General features: G+C 42.6%; 1 long non-coding RNA gene across 2 annotated transcripts in view; it reads right to left on the bottom strand.

Annotated features, from left to right (window-relative positions):
* Window positions 1-8,350, bottom strand: part of LOC125482823 — a 138,148-nt gene extending 129,798 nt beyond the window's left edge. The window contains exons 1-2 of one of the 2 annotated variants that reach the window (XR_007261806.1): window positions 8,136-8,350; window positions 7,842-8,006 (exon numbers count right to left, since the gene is read on the bottom strand). This is a non-coding gene — a long non-coding RNA (uncharacterized LOC125482823). Of the gene's footprint in view, window positions 1-7,841 lie in introns of both variants that reach the window. The other variant, XR_007261805.1, reaches the window with a different exon arrangement.
* Between the last annotated feature and the right edge of the window lie 8,069 nt (window positions 8,351-16,419).

Below are 16,419 nucleotides of genomic sequence, written 5' to 3'. Positions count from 1 at the left end.
TTTGGACACTTGATCGATTGTTAATTTTTGCTACCCCTACCCAAAAAAGTATCAAAGGAATAAGATGTAGGAACAAAGAGTTGGATGTGACATATCTCACTGAAAAGCAAGCTCAAGTGGCTAAATGGCCTACAGTTCTCCCTGTGTTCTGTTAAAACAATAATGAACATTAACATTACTGTGTTCAGCGACTTGTTGCAGAGATTTCTGGCTAATGGGATACCCACACAAGGCAGCCTTTCAACAGGTTATTCACTGTAGCCATAATGAGATGTCATGAACTGAAATAAAAACAGAGCAACTCAGGGGTCTGGCAGCATCTGAGGAGAGTGAACATTTCAAGTCTGATGTAACTCTTCTTCAGGTTGGAAATGTTAATTTTGTTTCTCTCTCCATAGATGCTGCCAGACCTGCTGAATTTCTCAAGTACTTGTTGTTTTTATTGCAGATCCCCAGCACCTGCAGTACTTTGTTTAATTTTGTTGTCACAAACAGAGATTGTTCAATCGACTGATGACACAGCCCCACGTGGATTCTTCCCCGAAAGCTACAAATATTGTAAAAACCATATTTTTATTGTTTCTGGACTAATCAACAGCCACTTCAGAACAGTCCTGTCAAAGCAGGATTTATGGCAGTAGCTTCCAATTAACTGCATGTTATTAAAGGAAAGTACTGCATGCTGCCCTTTTCTCTTACAATTCTTCAATATTTTCTGATTTATAACCAAGGGGCTTCCACCACCAGTACACCTTTGTGAATCAAGGGGCAATTTGGTTAAGGGATGCTCCAGGTTCAATTCCTCAGTTCTGAGCTTGCTTAGCTAGTCTCAGCTTGGGTTGCAATAGGAATGGTCCAATTAGCCTCAGCATCTCTGGGTTATATGGGAAATAGTCAAACCTAGTTCCTACTTTTGATCAGTACTGGACAAACCCTGCTGGAAATGCAAGCGTGCTAAAGTTAGGTGAGGTCAGGATCAGGTCGCAATTCCCCGGTAGTGATGGCTTTCATGAATGAATAGCCTTTTGACATATATGTGAATATTTGCCACTTCGGTACTGTATCAGAAGATGAAAAGCACTCCTGAATTATACTTCAGAAGGAGTAAACACATGTGAGGTTGGTACATAGGTTAGACGGTTAGCACTGTGGCCTTGCAGTGCCAGGGACCCAGATTCAATTCCAGCCTCAGGCAACTGTCTGCATGGAACTTGCACATTCTCCCGGTGTCTGCATGGATTTCCTCCAGGTGATCCAGTTTTCTCCCACAGTCCAAAGATGTGTAAGTTATGTGGATTGGCCATACTAAATTACCCCATAGTGTCCAAGGATGTGCAGGGTAGGTGGATTAGCCATGGGAAATGCAGGGTTACAGGGATAGGGTAGGCAGCTAGGTCAGGGTGGGATGGTCTTCAGAGGGTCGGTGTGGATTCGATGGGCTGAGTGGCCTGGTTCCACGCTGTAGGGAGTCTATGAGAGAATTGGCTAGAAAAGAAGTTGCTTGGTTAACCTTACTTCAGTTGCCTACAAACTCAATGAGATTAATTGTAGTACACTGAATCCCTCTCGTCCATTTATCTAGACCTTTCTCAGCAGTAAAAGTCTTTGAGAATGGCATCATGGGAGTAGGATAATCATTCAAATCAAACAACAGTATGTGTGCCATCCCCTTCACACAGCAGTTAAAACTGTGGCACCCTGTGAGAGTTACTGAAGCAGTAGGATCAGTACATGTATTCCCTTGTGTTAGAGATGGTGGGAGTTTGTACATAGCGAGCCCCCATAGCAGAAGTGAGCAGGAGGTGGTGACAAGGGCAGTCTAAGAGATAACTTTCTAAAGGACAAGACACTCTCCCAACTTTGCTGAGGCCAGCAGAGATGTGGAGTTGAGCTATGAAAAGAAAATTGCTTGCCACACACATGAGCTGTTACATGAGGTTTTGGAAGGCAGCCAGAGGGTTTCAACACCAAGGGTGAAAATATGGAGGAGTCTCCTTTCAGCTTGTTGTGCTGTCATCTCATACGGCATCACCATCCTGCCAGGAGTCACTCATCTCCTGTAATCTGCACTCCCACAGATCATTAGGAATGATAAACCATAGTCCCATGGCTGCAGCAGTAGGGTCAGCACATGCTTCCCTCTCTCTCTCTCTCTCTCTCTCTCTCTCTCTAGAGATGGCAGAAATCCCGCTCCTTCACCACCCCCCTGATGAATACAGAAAGCTCTCCAGGCCAGACAAGCGCATCAGCAGCTAGCGTGCTGCAGGATTGTTGCTGAGCCTCCATTAATGCCAGCATCTAGCCTCTGGCATCCATGGACATCTCGAGGCTCCCTGCATGAGTACCCGAGGACAAAGCCACCTTGACAGTTTCCATTAAAACAAGCTGAAACTTGCATGGTCCTTCAATGGTGATTGATACCTTTAAATGATAGCCCTTCCTGTGAACAAAAGCTTCTAGATACCTTGTGGTATCTTGATGGTTACACCATTGTACATTTACAGACACCAACACAACAGAACATAGAAACACAGAAATCAGGGGCAGGAGACAGCCATTCAGGCTTTCAGACCAACTCCGCCATTCATGGCTGATTGTCCACCTCAGTACCCTGATCCTCCTTTCTCCCCACACCCTTTGATTCCTTTAGCCCTAAGTGGTTGCCTGACTGGAGACCCGAGGAAGGAATTCATCCCTGTACTGCCTCCTCTAGGCAGAGTTGAGCAATTCCCTGAGGCAGGCAGTGCTAGAAGCAGTATTAGCAGAACAAATTTCTCCACCTTGGTGATAATGGGAAAGTCAGTGGGCTTCATCTTACTGCTGCTAAATATAGCATTGGGATCCTGCTTGTGCACTCCAGTCTATGCTCAGCCCTATCCAGGAAGGCCATCCTTAGCCTTTACTGAGAGCTGGGGAATGCCAGTGAGCAGCACTCCGAGTGGAGCTGGCGCAATGGGCCAGATAGCCACCTCCTGCTCCTATTTCTTATGTTCCTATGTTCGAAGCAGCCGTCTGACAAAAGATCCGCCTGCGACTCATCCTGATTAGTGAGGCTGCTTCTCCAAGCAGAACTGGCACCTTCTGCAACCTGCTAAAACTCAATGAGGGTGATTAAAGCAGAAAAAAGCAAAACACAAAACTGAACAATCGCCTCAAACTGCACCAAGCACGGCACACAGATCCATTTAATCCGAATATTGCTTCCAGTGAGTCAGACAGTGCAATCACACAAACATTTCCTCAGTAGGGTGGCCGTTCTGCAGGGCTTTTATCTAACTAGCTTAAATCGCACCAAGGTCCCAATTACAGCAACAGGAACCCAATTTGCACACATTGCATTCATGCGGCACCTGTCGGTCTCTGGCAGGCATTTCAATGACTTTAACAAAGAGAACAGTAAAAATTGGAGCGACGTTACAGCTGGAACATGTCAGCAAGTTGAGTTAATCTACTTTAAAAGATCCTCTACCTCATTCAATGATGACATTCCTTACAGCCACTTGTAAAGACAAGTTAAAACTGAACTTTCAGGTTCATTCCATTATTTGGACATCCTACAATCTTCCAGTAGAGTCAAACCCAGTTTATTTTAGTTCTTCAGAAGCAGGCAGTATACATGAAATTAAAATACAGTGTTTTTAAAAATTACATTTTGAACATGCCATGTACTGTCAGCGTAGATTATTGTTTACTAAACCAGGTTTTGATTTGGAAGCTTTAACCACATTAAATGCACAAAGCATTATAGCAGGCTAGAAATAATTAATAGCAACTGTTGACTTTGGCTGAGAAAAGATATGTTGCGTTACAATTTCTAACTTTTTAGCTATGTTGTATCCTTGACCAAAGTACAGGAATAAAAAAAAATCTCATCTGGCACACATTCAAGATTGGAGAGTTCTGGAGCAAAAAGAAGGAAAAGTGGCAAATGTTTTTGAGCCACCATTGTCAGAAAAATTGAGCCTAAAATCCCTGCCCACTTTGGGTGGAGTAGGACCTCCATCTATCCTCCATGGGAGATACTACCCTTCTACCTATCTTTCAGTGGCATGATCATTGACTATTTGTAAGACAACATAGATAGATTATCGGCTAATACTAGAGTCAAAGGCGTAGATGAGAACGTGCATTTGAGATCACAATCAAATCATCCATGATCTTACAGAAAATTGCAGCAGCCCTGTGTGGTCAAATGGCCTATTTCTCACCTCGTTTGTATGTATGACCATTATCATTACTGGGACAGCACCCACAATGATGAATGGGACGCTCCTATGCATCCAGCTACGCAAGCAATAGCTAAAACTGTGAAACTAGTCACTTCATTGAGTGACCAGGAACTCTTTCCTGGGCTGTAAGTAATTTCAGCAAATCCCTTCCTCGGCTTCTAAGGGAGCATTGGCTCTAAATTTGAAACTTAAATGGCCCCTTCCACAACTGGTGCTTTTAAATGAATGACCATATGAAGGGAACTTGAAAAGTAGATAACCAGCATATTTTACGATATTATGTTATTTAATAATTAAAGCAAGCGTGCAGCACCAGAGATTTCTGTTGACTAACTGAGAGTGTGTGCCTGATAACTATTTAACCAGTATACATCATGAGACCTGCAGGGGTTTTGGGACACAGCAGTACTGTCCCTGCCTCTGGGCTAGAAGGCCTGAGTCAACTCGTGCCTCTCCAGAAGTGTCTCACAACACAACTGAACAGGTTGATTAAATATATCTACAACATGTGGTCTGGGAATGGTTTGAAAACAAAAGTGTCTATTTTGTCCTACTGACAGTCAAACAGCACATGGAACATCAGATGTCCCATTTTTGATCTTGAAGCTTAAAAGCAGGACACAACTTTCTCCATGATAGCTGTTATACTTGTGGTCATGTTGTCAATTATTTCTCCTGTAATGCTAGAACATTAAAAATAAAAAAAAGCTGCAGATGCTGGAAATCAGAAACAAAAACAGAAATTGTTGGAAAAATACAGCAGTTCTGGCAGCATCCGTGGAGGGAAAGCAGAGTTAACATTTTGGCTCAAGTGACTCCATCTCTGAACAGGCCAGAGGAGCAATTTCTGTTTTTGTTAATAATGAGGTTTTCTTGCTTGGAGCCTTTCATAATCAATTACAAGTGTTCTAGTGCTGTCAATGCAGAATGCAGATGCCTACATAATAGCAAATTTGCCTACTAAAGTGGAACTGGATAAATAACTAACTAAACTGTTTATTAATATGTTGCTTTTGAGAAAGAACATTTACCAGTACACTGGAAAAAAATCCTTCTACTTCTTCAAATATAAAAGTCATGAAGCCTTTCACAATTCCCTTAATCAACAAAATAGGGCGTCAGTTTGATATCAACTCATCTAAGAAACAACTCCAAAATAGTATGCGCTCAAATTAAGAATGGAGCTTTAAGCTACAAATTTTAAGCATAGTGTAGGAAGGGATATGAGGAGAGTACACTCATCTATGCTATGGTAACAGTCAAGAAGAGGATGGGGGAATAAGTCAAGCAGGAATAGAGCAAAAACAATTTGTATTAATGGAATTTTGGAACAAGGAATAGTATATAATTTAAATGGTCTGACATGCATTTGGAAAGTTTACACAATTTATTCTTGTTATCATGATAAATAGGAGGCATGAAAAAAGATGTCTTGTAATAAACATGAAAGGCCCTTTGGCTGGTGAATTAGGTACATAAGTTTCTTTCACTGAAGATGATGCTACAGTCAGGAACTTTTAACCTGGTCTCTTGTGAAATGGTAATTATTTGTAAAAAATGTTACAATTTACTGCACTTAGCAAACTAGCAGAGGCATTGCCCTGCCTCATTCCTATAAGAAGAATATCCACTCATAGCATGTATTAAAGCTGAGAATAACCTGAAGCAGGGGAGAGAAAAGACTCTTGGATTTCAGATGGCTTTTGTAACATGCAGCCAATATGTTTCAGGAATCCTTAATCTGTTTGAATAATAATATACTAAGATATCAATCTTGTAGTGAAATAAAAGATCGTTGTCTGGCTCATAAAAGAATAATGTCCTTATGGACAGATGAACTGAAATTATGACAAATACAGTATTGAATCTTTTGGCAGCAACTTTTTTTGGCTTTTATCTAATCTATCAGTGTAACAGTAAGGTCTCATCAAAAGCTCTAATTTAACATAATCAGAGGAGATATTATCAAGGCCACAAGAGAAGCTGATCCTCCATTGATCTGTAAGGGAACTATCTTGATAGATTTTTCAAATTGTTACTTTATTCTAAACCTCCAGAAATTAAAAAGTTGTAGCCAATGCTTTCTCATGCTTTAATTGTAACAAAAAAAACAAGAACAAAATTGTATCTTGAACAATACACAAACATATTTTGCAGAGACAAGGAAGTGTTCTATTAAGGAAGAAACTGTAAACTTTTCAAGGCTTAAATTTTATTGTCAGCAAATACCATCACTTTTATGCAAGACAAGCTCTTTCCTAAGTAACAATCTCTAGCTGTCTTCATATCTCTTGGAACATTATCTATTTTACTGACCACGGGTTAGTGACTTAGACATTCACTACCCTCCCAAACCTTGGATCAGGCACAAGTATATAACTGAAACTACAATTGCAGCTGCCACAACAATCCAACTTAACATTGATGGCAACACCAGCATTTTCAGAACAAAACAGGGCCTCTAAATTACTTGTACAGGGTAAGAGCAGATAATTATTGTTTGGAAAAACACTCAGTTATTATACTGCACTGATGATAACTTATAAATTGTGGTTTTTGATTTTAACAGCCAGTGCAGATACAGTTGAATACTTTGTGGAAAGGGTTTCAAAAAACTGATCTTTACTCACTCTCGCCACATACAATTTAAACTTTTAATTACTTTCTTATTCCAGGGTAAGAAAACACATTTGACCACATTTGCAAGCTACAATCCGAAACACCAACAGTAATACAAGATACATGTTGCATTATATTGATCATTTACCTTGAGATTTACTGCATGCTTCAATCAACCACTTGCTAACCAAGACGATCTTAATAGGAAGGAATAAGCTGAAGAAATTATTTTCTAATGACCTGAGATTAAATATTAAAATTGTCTTTATCAGTCAATGATGCTTGCAATAAGAAATAAACGTAATTTGAGTTTGAGCCAACAAAATAGTCAAAGCCATTTCTCAGCTCTTCGCACAGTGGGATAGATCATAATACAAGTTTAATCACATACTGATCTTGGTTCATGTAAGTAATCCAACAGACACTAGAACACAAATAGCGTCTGTAATCTCCTACCATCATTTGATTCTGTTATAGCATACAAAAAGGTAATAATTCAAAAGAAGCCTCTAAGTGTATACCAGCTGCTTGTATGTTTAATTTTGAAATATACAGTATTAGATATTTAACGAGAGTTTGCCTTTCTCTGGGAAAGGTTATCACTGTACACTCCGATAGCTGCTGGCTCTTACTGCTTGAGAAACATGCAAGTATGGCACCTATATAGGTTTGTATAATACGAACATCACAAACTACTGTCTTTTTACTGCGGGGATCATTTCTGTAACCATCGACGTGGGGGGCCGCGCGAAATCAGGATATCGAAATCGCGGAGAGAAAGTCTTTTAAATTGCAAACATCCATCACAACGAACACAACTGCACCGGATTAATATTGAGATATGAAGTCTGTGTCAACAGAGGTAATTGTTTCTTAGACAGAAGCACTTGCACATTCCGACAGCCCCACTAGAACTGCTTTGTAGTTTGCCCATGTATTTGCTCGCCAGTTTCACAATCAAAGAAGAAAGTCAATATTGCAATTTGAGTTTACCTGAATGGGGAGAGACCAGCTGAGCACCGATTGACCAGGTTTAACAATGTCCACGACCAGATGTCCCAAATGCAGCAGCCGAGCTGAGAGCAGCATGTAAAACCAGAGGAGCTGCAGCCGGTGTGGAACCCAGATAAATCACACACCTGCTTCTTCAGTGGGAGTCTGTCCAAATAAAGCAGCAAAAATGTACATAAACAGTGTCAGTGCGGGACTACACCCTTCTTACTTGGTCACCAATAGCAGACAACAGTTAGACAGTTAAGGTAACGTGACAGCACAACGCTCTTTTACCACACAAAACACTGTCTGTGTTTGCTTGATCTGCCCCCAGATTTGCACTGCAGATTATTTCCTTTCAGTCCAGCCCAGCGGCAGTAGTGAACAGCCTGATGGTCGAGCAATTCGGTGGCATTCTGAGCGACAAAGATCATCTGGAACGCGGGACTCTCTCTTCAATAGCTGATGTTATTGCTGGATAAAGCAGAGCATTATTCCAGTGTGCTCCCATAACCAAAATGGCTGGTGCTTTTCAGCAATGCTGCAGAAAGCCCATTGGTTTACCATGAGCTTTTTGTAACCACGGCAACTGGTAACAGAGAGATTTGTGCTGCAGGCATGGCAGATCATGTGCAGGTCAATGCGAAGAATAGAACAGCAGATTCTCTGCAACCTCAATCTAAGTCCGGCTTTATTCACGAATTCCTGCCTATATGATCCACGGCCTCAGCAAACTTTACATTTGTGACCGTCCTTCGCAATTATACAGCACAAGCAGCCTCTGAAGTACTTTAAAATTCCCGATACAATGCATATTGCTTATAGGCAAACAATATCGCAGTTGTAATATAGTTTATAACCAGACTGTAATGCAGGTATCGTGAAATGGGATATTGTGATTATATTTTGCAAATGCATTGTATTTCTATATGTTTAAACAATAATAATCTTTAAATAATTATAGACATATATAAAGCAATGATAAATGTTTCTAATTGGTCATGATATTTTTCAGCATTTCATCTGAAATATATTTTTACTCAGTCTCTCCGACATTTATATCATCACTACAGGGTTCTTCACAGCACTGCCTTGTTGATCGGCAAGTAGACAAGAAGGGAGCTTGCTCATGTAGAGGAAAGGAATCCTTCTCCGAACAAAGACTTCCTCCACCCACCCTGGGTTCAGGCAGGAGTTAGAATTCAGACAATGGTTGCATACGCCTGCCTCTTGGAGAATTTCCACTGGCACACCACTGGATTGTTATTATTATAGTGCACATCATTTCCTTCCATTTTACTTACAAGCCTTGCGTAAACACTCGACTAAACTGGTGTGGTGTGGTAATGTTCAATTAAGCAACTTAATATCTCATTTTCAGGCATCAAAAGTATCCTAATGATCTCCATCCTAAAAAGAGAACAACATAGCTCGGAGGAATAGGGTGTAACTTCATAAAAATGTGTTACTGTAGCAAACTGCTATTTCACCTGACTAACAAGTTCTATATTTATTGACGCAAAAAAAAACACTTCTTCCATTTTAGTTACATATTAAATCCTCCATTAGCTATAATTGAATTGGTGAGAGCAGAAGAATTAAGAACCATAAAAAGCCACTCCATTGATGTATCGATCAGAGAATCATAGTCCATTTGACTCAATGTGTCCATGCTGGATCTCTGCAAGAACATCTCACCTAGTCGCAACTACTCCACCTTTTCTCCATAGCCCTGCAATTTTTTTCTGCTCAGAAAATTATCAAATTCTCTTTTGAAAAGCATGACTGAATTTGTCTCCACCACACTCTCAGGCCGTGTGTTGTAGATCCCAACCACTTGCTGTGTAAAACAAAAGGATTTTCCTTATGTCGCCTTTGGTTCTTTGGCCATTTATTTGCATTATTTTCCAACAAGAGGGTACTGAGTCATCGCTTGTTTGCATTCTGGGAGTGGACTTCGCAGTCAGCCCAGGACTGAAGGGTATCGTGGAAGAACCTACTGTTAAGAAATGGTTGGCCCAAACGTTATATTACTGTAGAATTTCCATCCCTCCTCCCTCCTCTAAGCAAAAAAAGAGAAGCAAGTTTCAGAGGAGACAGATCATCATGAGAGGAAGGTCAGCAATGAGAGTTCCAGTGGGTAAGGGAGTGCGAGCTTAAACTGTTTCTGGTAACTTTTGTTGGTGAGTAACAGGTAAGTTTTAAGAAATTGTTATCGGAATAAAGAGCATCAAGAGCTTCAACTTGGTATTAAAATTATTTAACATTGCAAGAACTAATTAACTTAAAGGGGTAAGACATGGCAGGAGAGCTCCAAATCATAGTCTGTACCTCTTGCTTGATGCGGGAAACTGGGCACATTTCCAGTGCCCAGGACCTGCATGTCTCCAGCTGCAGCTCCTGGAAGTTGAAGCGGAGTTTGGGGACACTGTGGACCATTTGCGAGGCAGAGAGTGTGGTAGATAGCACGTATAGAGAGGTGGTCATACCGCAAACTCAGATTCCTCAGGCTGGAAGGGAATGGTTGATCACCAGGCAGAGCAGGAAGGCTAAGCAGGCAGTGCAGGAATCTCCTGTGGCTATTCCCCTGCAAAACAGATATACTGTTTTAGATAGTGTTGACGGGAATGGCTTCTCAGGGGATAACAGCAGCAAAATTCATGACAGCATGGTTGGCTCTGCTGCAGAGGGAAGATGAAATAGGCATAGAAATGCAATAGTTATAGGAGATTCAGCCATAAGGGGAATAGATAGGTGTTTCTGTGGCCACAAATGAGAGTCTAGGATGGTGTGTTGCCTCCCTGGTGCTAGGGTCCTGGATATCCCGGAGTGGTCACAAAACATTCTGGACGGGGGAGGGTGAACAACCAGTGGTACCAACAACATAGGTTAAAAAAAGAGATGAGGTCCTAATAGCAGAATATAGAGAACTAGGAAGAAAGCTGAAATGTTCAAAGGTAGTTATCTCAGGATTACTACCAGTGCCATGAGCTAGTCGGAGTAGAAACAGCAGGATATATAGGATGAACATGTGGCTGAAAAGATGGTGTGAGGGGGAAGGTTCAGATTCGTGGGGCATCAGGACCGGTTATGGGGGAGGTGAGACCTGCACAAACTGGACAGGTTACACCTGGGCAGGACTGAGACTGATGTCCTTTGGGGTGATACTTGGTAGTCTGGTTGGGGAGGGTTTTAGCTAGTGTGGCAGGGAGATGGAAACCAGAGGAGTAGGGTAATTGATGCAGAAATTGAGGGAGAGGTAGAAACCAAGGCAAACGTTACTAAGAACAAGAACAGGCAGGGAAACGCTCTTGAAAAGATCAGACGTCTGAAATGCATGTGTTTCAATGTATAAGAAGTATAATAGGCAAGGTAGATAAACTTCGAGCTTTGGTTAGTACTTGGAACTATGATATTATTGTGATTACTGAGACTTGGCTGAAAGAGGGACAGGAGTGGCAGCTGGATGTCCCAGGATTTAAATGTTTCAGGTGTTATAGAAAGGGATGTAAAAGGGGTGGGGGAGTTGCATTACTGACAGAGGAGTATCTCACATCTGTACTGAGGGAGGATAGATCAGTGGAGTTGTGCAGCGAATCAATATGGATAGACCTCAGGAATGGGAAAAGTGAAATCACAATGCTGGGGGGTATACTGCAGGCCTCCCAACAGCCAATGGGAGATAGAGGAGAGAATATGTAGACAGATTTTGGAAAGATGTAAAAATAGTAGGATTGTGGTGGGTGATTTTAACTCCCCCAATATTGACTAGAACTCACTACATGCTCGGGGCTTGGATGGGGCAGAATCTGTAAGGAGCATTCAGGTGGGTTTCTTGACACAGTATGTAATCAGTCCAACCAGGGAAGGGGTTATACTGGGATAACAAGGTGTAGAGCTGGATGAACACAGTACGCCAAGCAGCATCAGAGGAGCAGGAAGGCTGATGTTTCGGGCCTAGACCCTTCTTCAGAAATGGGGGAGGGGAAGGGGGTTCTGAAATAAATAGGGAGAGAGGGGGAGGTGGATAGAAGATGGATAGAGGAGAGGATAGGTGGAGAGGAAACAGACAGGTCAAAGAGGCGGGGATGGAGCCAGTAAAGGTGAGTGTAGGTAGGGAGGTAGGGAGGAGATAGGTCAGTCCAGGGAGGATGGACAGGTCAAGGGGGTGGGATGAGGTTAGTAGGTAGGAAATGGGGGTGCGGCTTGAGGTGGGAGGAGGGATAGGTGGGAGCAAGAACAGGTTAGGGAGGTAAGGACGAGCTGGGCTGGTTTTGGGATGCGGTAGGGGGAGGGGAGATTTTGAAGCTTGTGAAATCCACATTGATACCATTGGGCTGCAGGGTTCCCAAGCGGAATATGAGTTGCTGTTCCTGCAACCTTCGGGACCTGGTTTTGGGAAATGAGCCTGACCAGGTGAGTGAACTTTCAGTGGGGGAGTATTTTGGGAGTAGTGACCATAATACCGTGAGTTTTAAGTTACTCATGGAGAGATATAACAGCAGTCCTTGGGTGAAGGTGTTAAATTGGGGGGAAGGTGAACTACAACAATTATACAGGAACTGGAGAATTTTGACTGGAGGCACCTGTTTGAGGGTAAATCTACATCGGACATGTTGGAGTGTTTCAAACAGCAGTTGATAAGAGTTCAGGAGTGGCAAGTTCCTGTGAAAATGAAGGATGGGTGTGGCAAGTTACGTGAACCTTGGATGGCCAGGGACGTTATGACCTTGGTCAGAAAGACAAAGGAAGCATACGTAAGGTCTAGGAGGATGGGAACTGATGAAGCCCTTGAATTATATAAGGAAAGAAGGAAAGAACTTAAAGAAGGAATTAGAAGGCTAAAAGAGGTCATAAAAGTCATCAGCAAACTGGATTAAGGAGAATCCAAAAGCTTTTTATACATATAAAGAGGGTAGCCAGGGAAAGGGTTGGCCCATTCAAGGGCAAAGGAGGGAATGTATGTATGGAGCCAGAAGAGGTGAGTGAGGTCCTAAATGAGTACTGTGTGATGGTATTCACCAGAGAGAAGGAATTGGTGGAGGATGATCTCAGGGAAGGGAGTGTCAAGTATCTAAGCCAAGTTGCTACTTAAAAGGAAGAGGTGTTGTGCGTCTTAAAAAGTATTAAGGTAGATAAGTCCCCGGGTTCTGATGGGATTTATCCCAGAATATTGAGGGAGGAAAGAGAATAAATTGCTGGAGCATTGACAGACATCTTTGGCCACAGGTGAGATCCCAGAGGACTGGAGAATAGCCAGTGTTGTCCCATTGTCTAAGAAGGGTAGCAGGGATAATCCAGGAAATTACAGGCCTGTGAGCCTCACGCCAGTGGTAGGGAAATTATTGGAAAAGATTCTCAGGGACAAGACGTATACGCATTTAGAAGCAAATGGACTTATTAGCAATAGACAGCATGGTTTTGTGCAGAGGAGGCCAGCCTCACTTACTTGATTAAGTTTTTTGAGGACGTGATGAAGGTGACTGATGAGGGAAAAGCGGTTGATCTTTTCTACATGGACTTCGGTAAAGGGTTTCACAAGATCCCTCATGGCAGACTGGTACAAAAGGTGAAGTCACATGGTGTTAGGGTGAGCAGGCAAGATGGATACAGAACAGGCCTAATGAAAGGAGACAGAGGGTAGTGGTCGAAGGATGCTTTTCAGAATGGAGGCCTGTAACTAGTGGTGTTCCACCAGGATCAATGCTGGGACCTCTGCTGTTCATGAACTACATAAATTATTTGGAGGAAAACATAGCTAGTCTAATTAGTAAGTTTGCAGACAATATAAAGATTGGTAGAGTTGTGGATAGTGAGGAGGATTGTCAGAGGATACAGCAGGATATAGATCAATTGGAGGCATGGGCAGAAAAATGGCAGATGGACTTTAATCCAAACAAATGTGAGGTGATGCATTTTGGAAGATCAAGTACAGGTGGAAATTCTATGGTGAATGGCAGAACTCTTAGTAGTATTGATATGCAGAGGGATCTGGGTGCGCAGGTCCACAGATCACTGAAGGCGGTAGTGCAGGTAGACAAGGTAGTAAGAAAGGCCTATGGCATGCTTTCCTTCATTGGAATGGGCATTGAGTATAAGGATAGACAAGTTATGCTGCAGCTTTGTAGAACTTTAGTTAGGCTACACTTGGAATATTACGTACAGTCTGGTCACTACACTAAGAGAAGGATGTGGATGCTTTGGAGACGGTACAAAAAAAAGTTTACCAGGATGTTGCCTGGTATGGGGGAATTTAGCTATGAAGAAAGGTTGGCTAGATTGGGTTTGTTTTCACTGGAACGCAGGAGGTTGAGGGGCGACCTGATAGAAGTTTATAAGATTGTGAATGGCATGGATAGAGTGAAAAGTATGAGGCTTTTTCCCAGGGTGGAGGGGTCAATTACTAGGGGACACAGGTTCAAGGTGTGAGGGGGAAAGTTTAAAAGAGATGTGCAAGGCAAGTTTTTCACACAAAGGGTGGTGAGTACCTGGAACATGCTGCCAGAGGAGGTGGTGGAAGCAGACACAATAGCCGCTTTCAAGAAGCACCAGGATGAATACATGAATAGGAAGGAAATAGAGGGATCTGGATCCTGTAAGTGAAGACAGTTTTAGTATGGAAAAGCAAAATGTGGCGGTGCAGGCTAGGAGGGCTGAAGGGCCTGTTCCTGTGCTGTATTGTTCATTGTTCTACTGGAACAATTTCTACCTGTCACCTCTGTTCCTACCCCTCATGTTTTTGATCATCTGTAACAAATTTCTTGTCAACCTTCTTTTCTCTAAAGAGATAGATTCTCCAAGCTATTTTTGTAACTAAAGTCCTGCATCCCTGGATCAATTCTCATCAATTTTTCGACTCACTATCACACTTTCACATCCTTCCTAAAGTAAGATGTGCAGAATTGGGCACAGTACACCAATAATTAAGCAAATTTTCTACCAAGGCCAAACTCTTTGGGGCGGCACAGTGGCTCAGTGGTTAGCATTGCTGCCTCACAGCACCAGGGACCCGGGTTCAATTCCACCCTTGGGCGACTGTCTGTGTGGAGTTTGCACGTTCTCCCTGTGTCTGCGGGGGTTTCCTCTGGGCACCCCAATTTCCTCCCATAGTCCAAAGGTGTGCAGGTTAGGTGGATTGGCCATGCTAAATTGCCCCAAGTGTTCAGGGATGTGTAGATTTGGTGGGTTGTAGAGGGATGGGTCTGGGTGGCATTCTGCAAGGGCTGCTGTGGACTTGTGGGGCCAAAGGGCCTGTTTCCACACTGTAGGGATTCTATAAAAAAAAAGAAAAAAAAAACTCTTGTTAAGTTCATGCTTTACCAACTATGTCATTAGAATATTTTGGTAAGTCCCCTTCTTTGTACAGCACTGAGCCGTATAGTCCAACAACCACTGTACAGCATAAAACACAAGATATTGAAGCAGAAGTAGGCCATTCAGCCCCTTGAGTCTGCTCCACTATTCAATGAGATCATGGCTGATTTCTGATAATCCTCAATTCCACTTTCCTACCTTTTCCCCATAACCATTGATTCCCATTCGGATAAAAAGTCTGTCTATCTTAGCGTTGAATATAGTGTATAGTTAATGAGCCAGCCTTAACAGGTCTCCATGGTAAAGATTGCCACAGATTCTCCACCCTCTGAGAGAGGAAGTTTGTTCTCATTTCTGTCTTAAATGTGCCACCTGCATATTCTGTGATTATGTCCTCTGCCCTGGATTCTATCTCACAAGGGAAAACATCTTTCTGCATCTAGTCTCTCAACTCCTCTAAGAGTCTTACATGCTTCAATAAGGTTGCCTCTCATTCTTCGAAACTCCATTACGTTCAGGCCCAAGTTAGTCAACCTCTCCTCGTAATACAGTTCCTCCATACCTGGGATCAGCCTGGTGATCCTTCTCTGGACAAGGAAGCACAACTTTAACAACATCACAAGAATAAGCCAACATTTTCAAATGAGTATGGGAAAAAAAAATTGATAAAGCAAAAATCCTCATCATTGGTTTAGAAATGAACCGTAAGTGGAAGGATATAGTTGCTGTTTGCTTCTTCTACCACTTCTTTCAGCACTCCTTGGGATCAGGGATGACATGCTGCCACTCCAGTTCAATGTATTCTGAGATTATTGACAAGTCCAATGTGTGGTCTGCAGTCTCAGCCATTTGCAGAAAGGATAGTGCTTTCAGGGTTGGTAGATGGGTTGCTTGGAGGTTTTGTGTACTCCGTCCGATGCATCAACTCCATTAATGCCCACTGACGACAAAATCATTCACTGTTCTCCATTGTTGGTCAAAAGCCAAGGCCTCCTAGAGATGTCTAACCTATCTGTAACACTTGGTTGACCTCCTTGTGTGTTTCCACTGTCCCCCTGGGAATCTGGCATGACTGAAGTTCATGTGGAACGGCTGCTTCGGGAGGCAGTAATCAGCCATGTGGACTTCATTTCCTGCCCACTAAAGTTGAGTGATTGCGAGACAACAAGGTGCAGGGCTGGATGAACACAGCAGGCCAAGCAGCATCATAGGAGCAGAGAGGCTGACGTTTCGGGCCTAGACCCTTCATCAGAAAGACCCTTTT

This window comes from Rhincodon typus, chromosome 3 (genome assembly GCF_021869965.1).
Source record: "Rhincodon typus isolate 14 chromosome 3, sRhiTyp1.1, whole genome shotgun sequence".
NCBI lineage: Eukaryota > Metazoa > Chordata > Chondrichthyes > Orectolobiformes > Rhincodontidae > Rhincodon > Rhincodon typus.
This window is presented reverse-complemented; position numbering and strand designations above follow the sequence as displayed.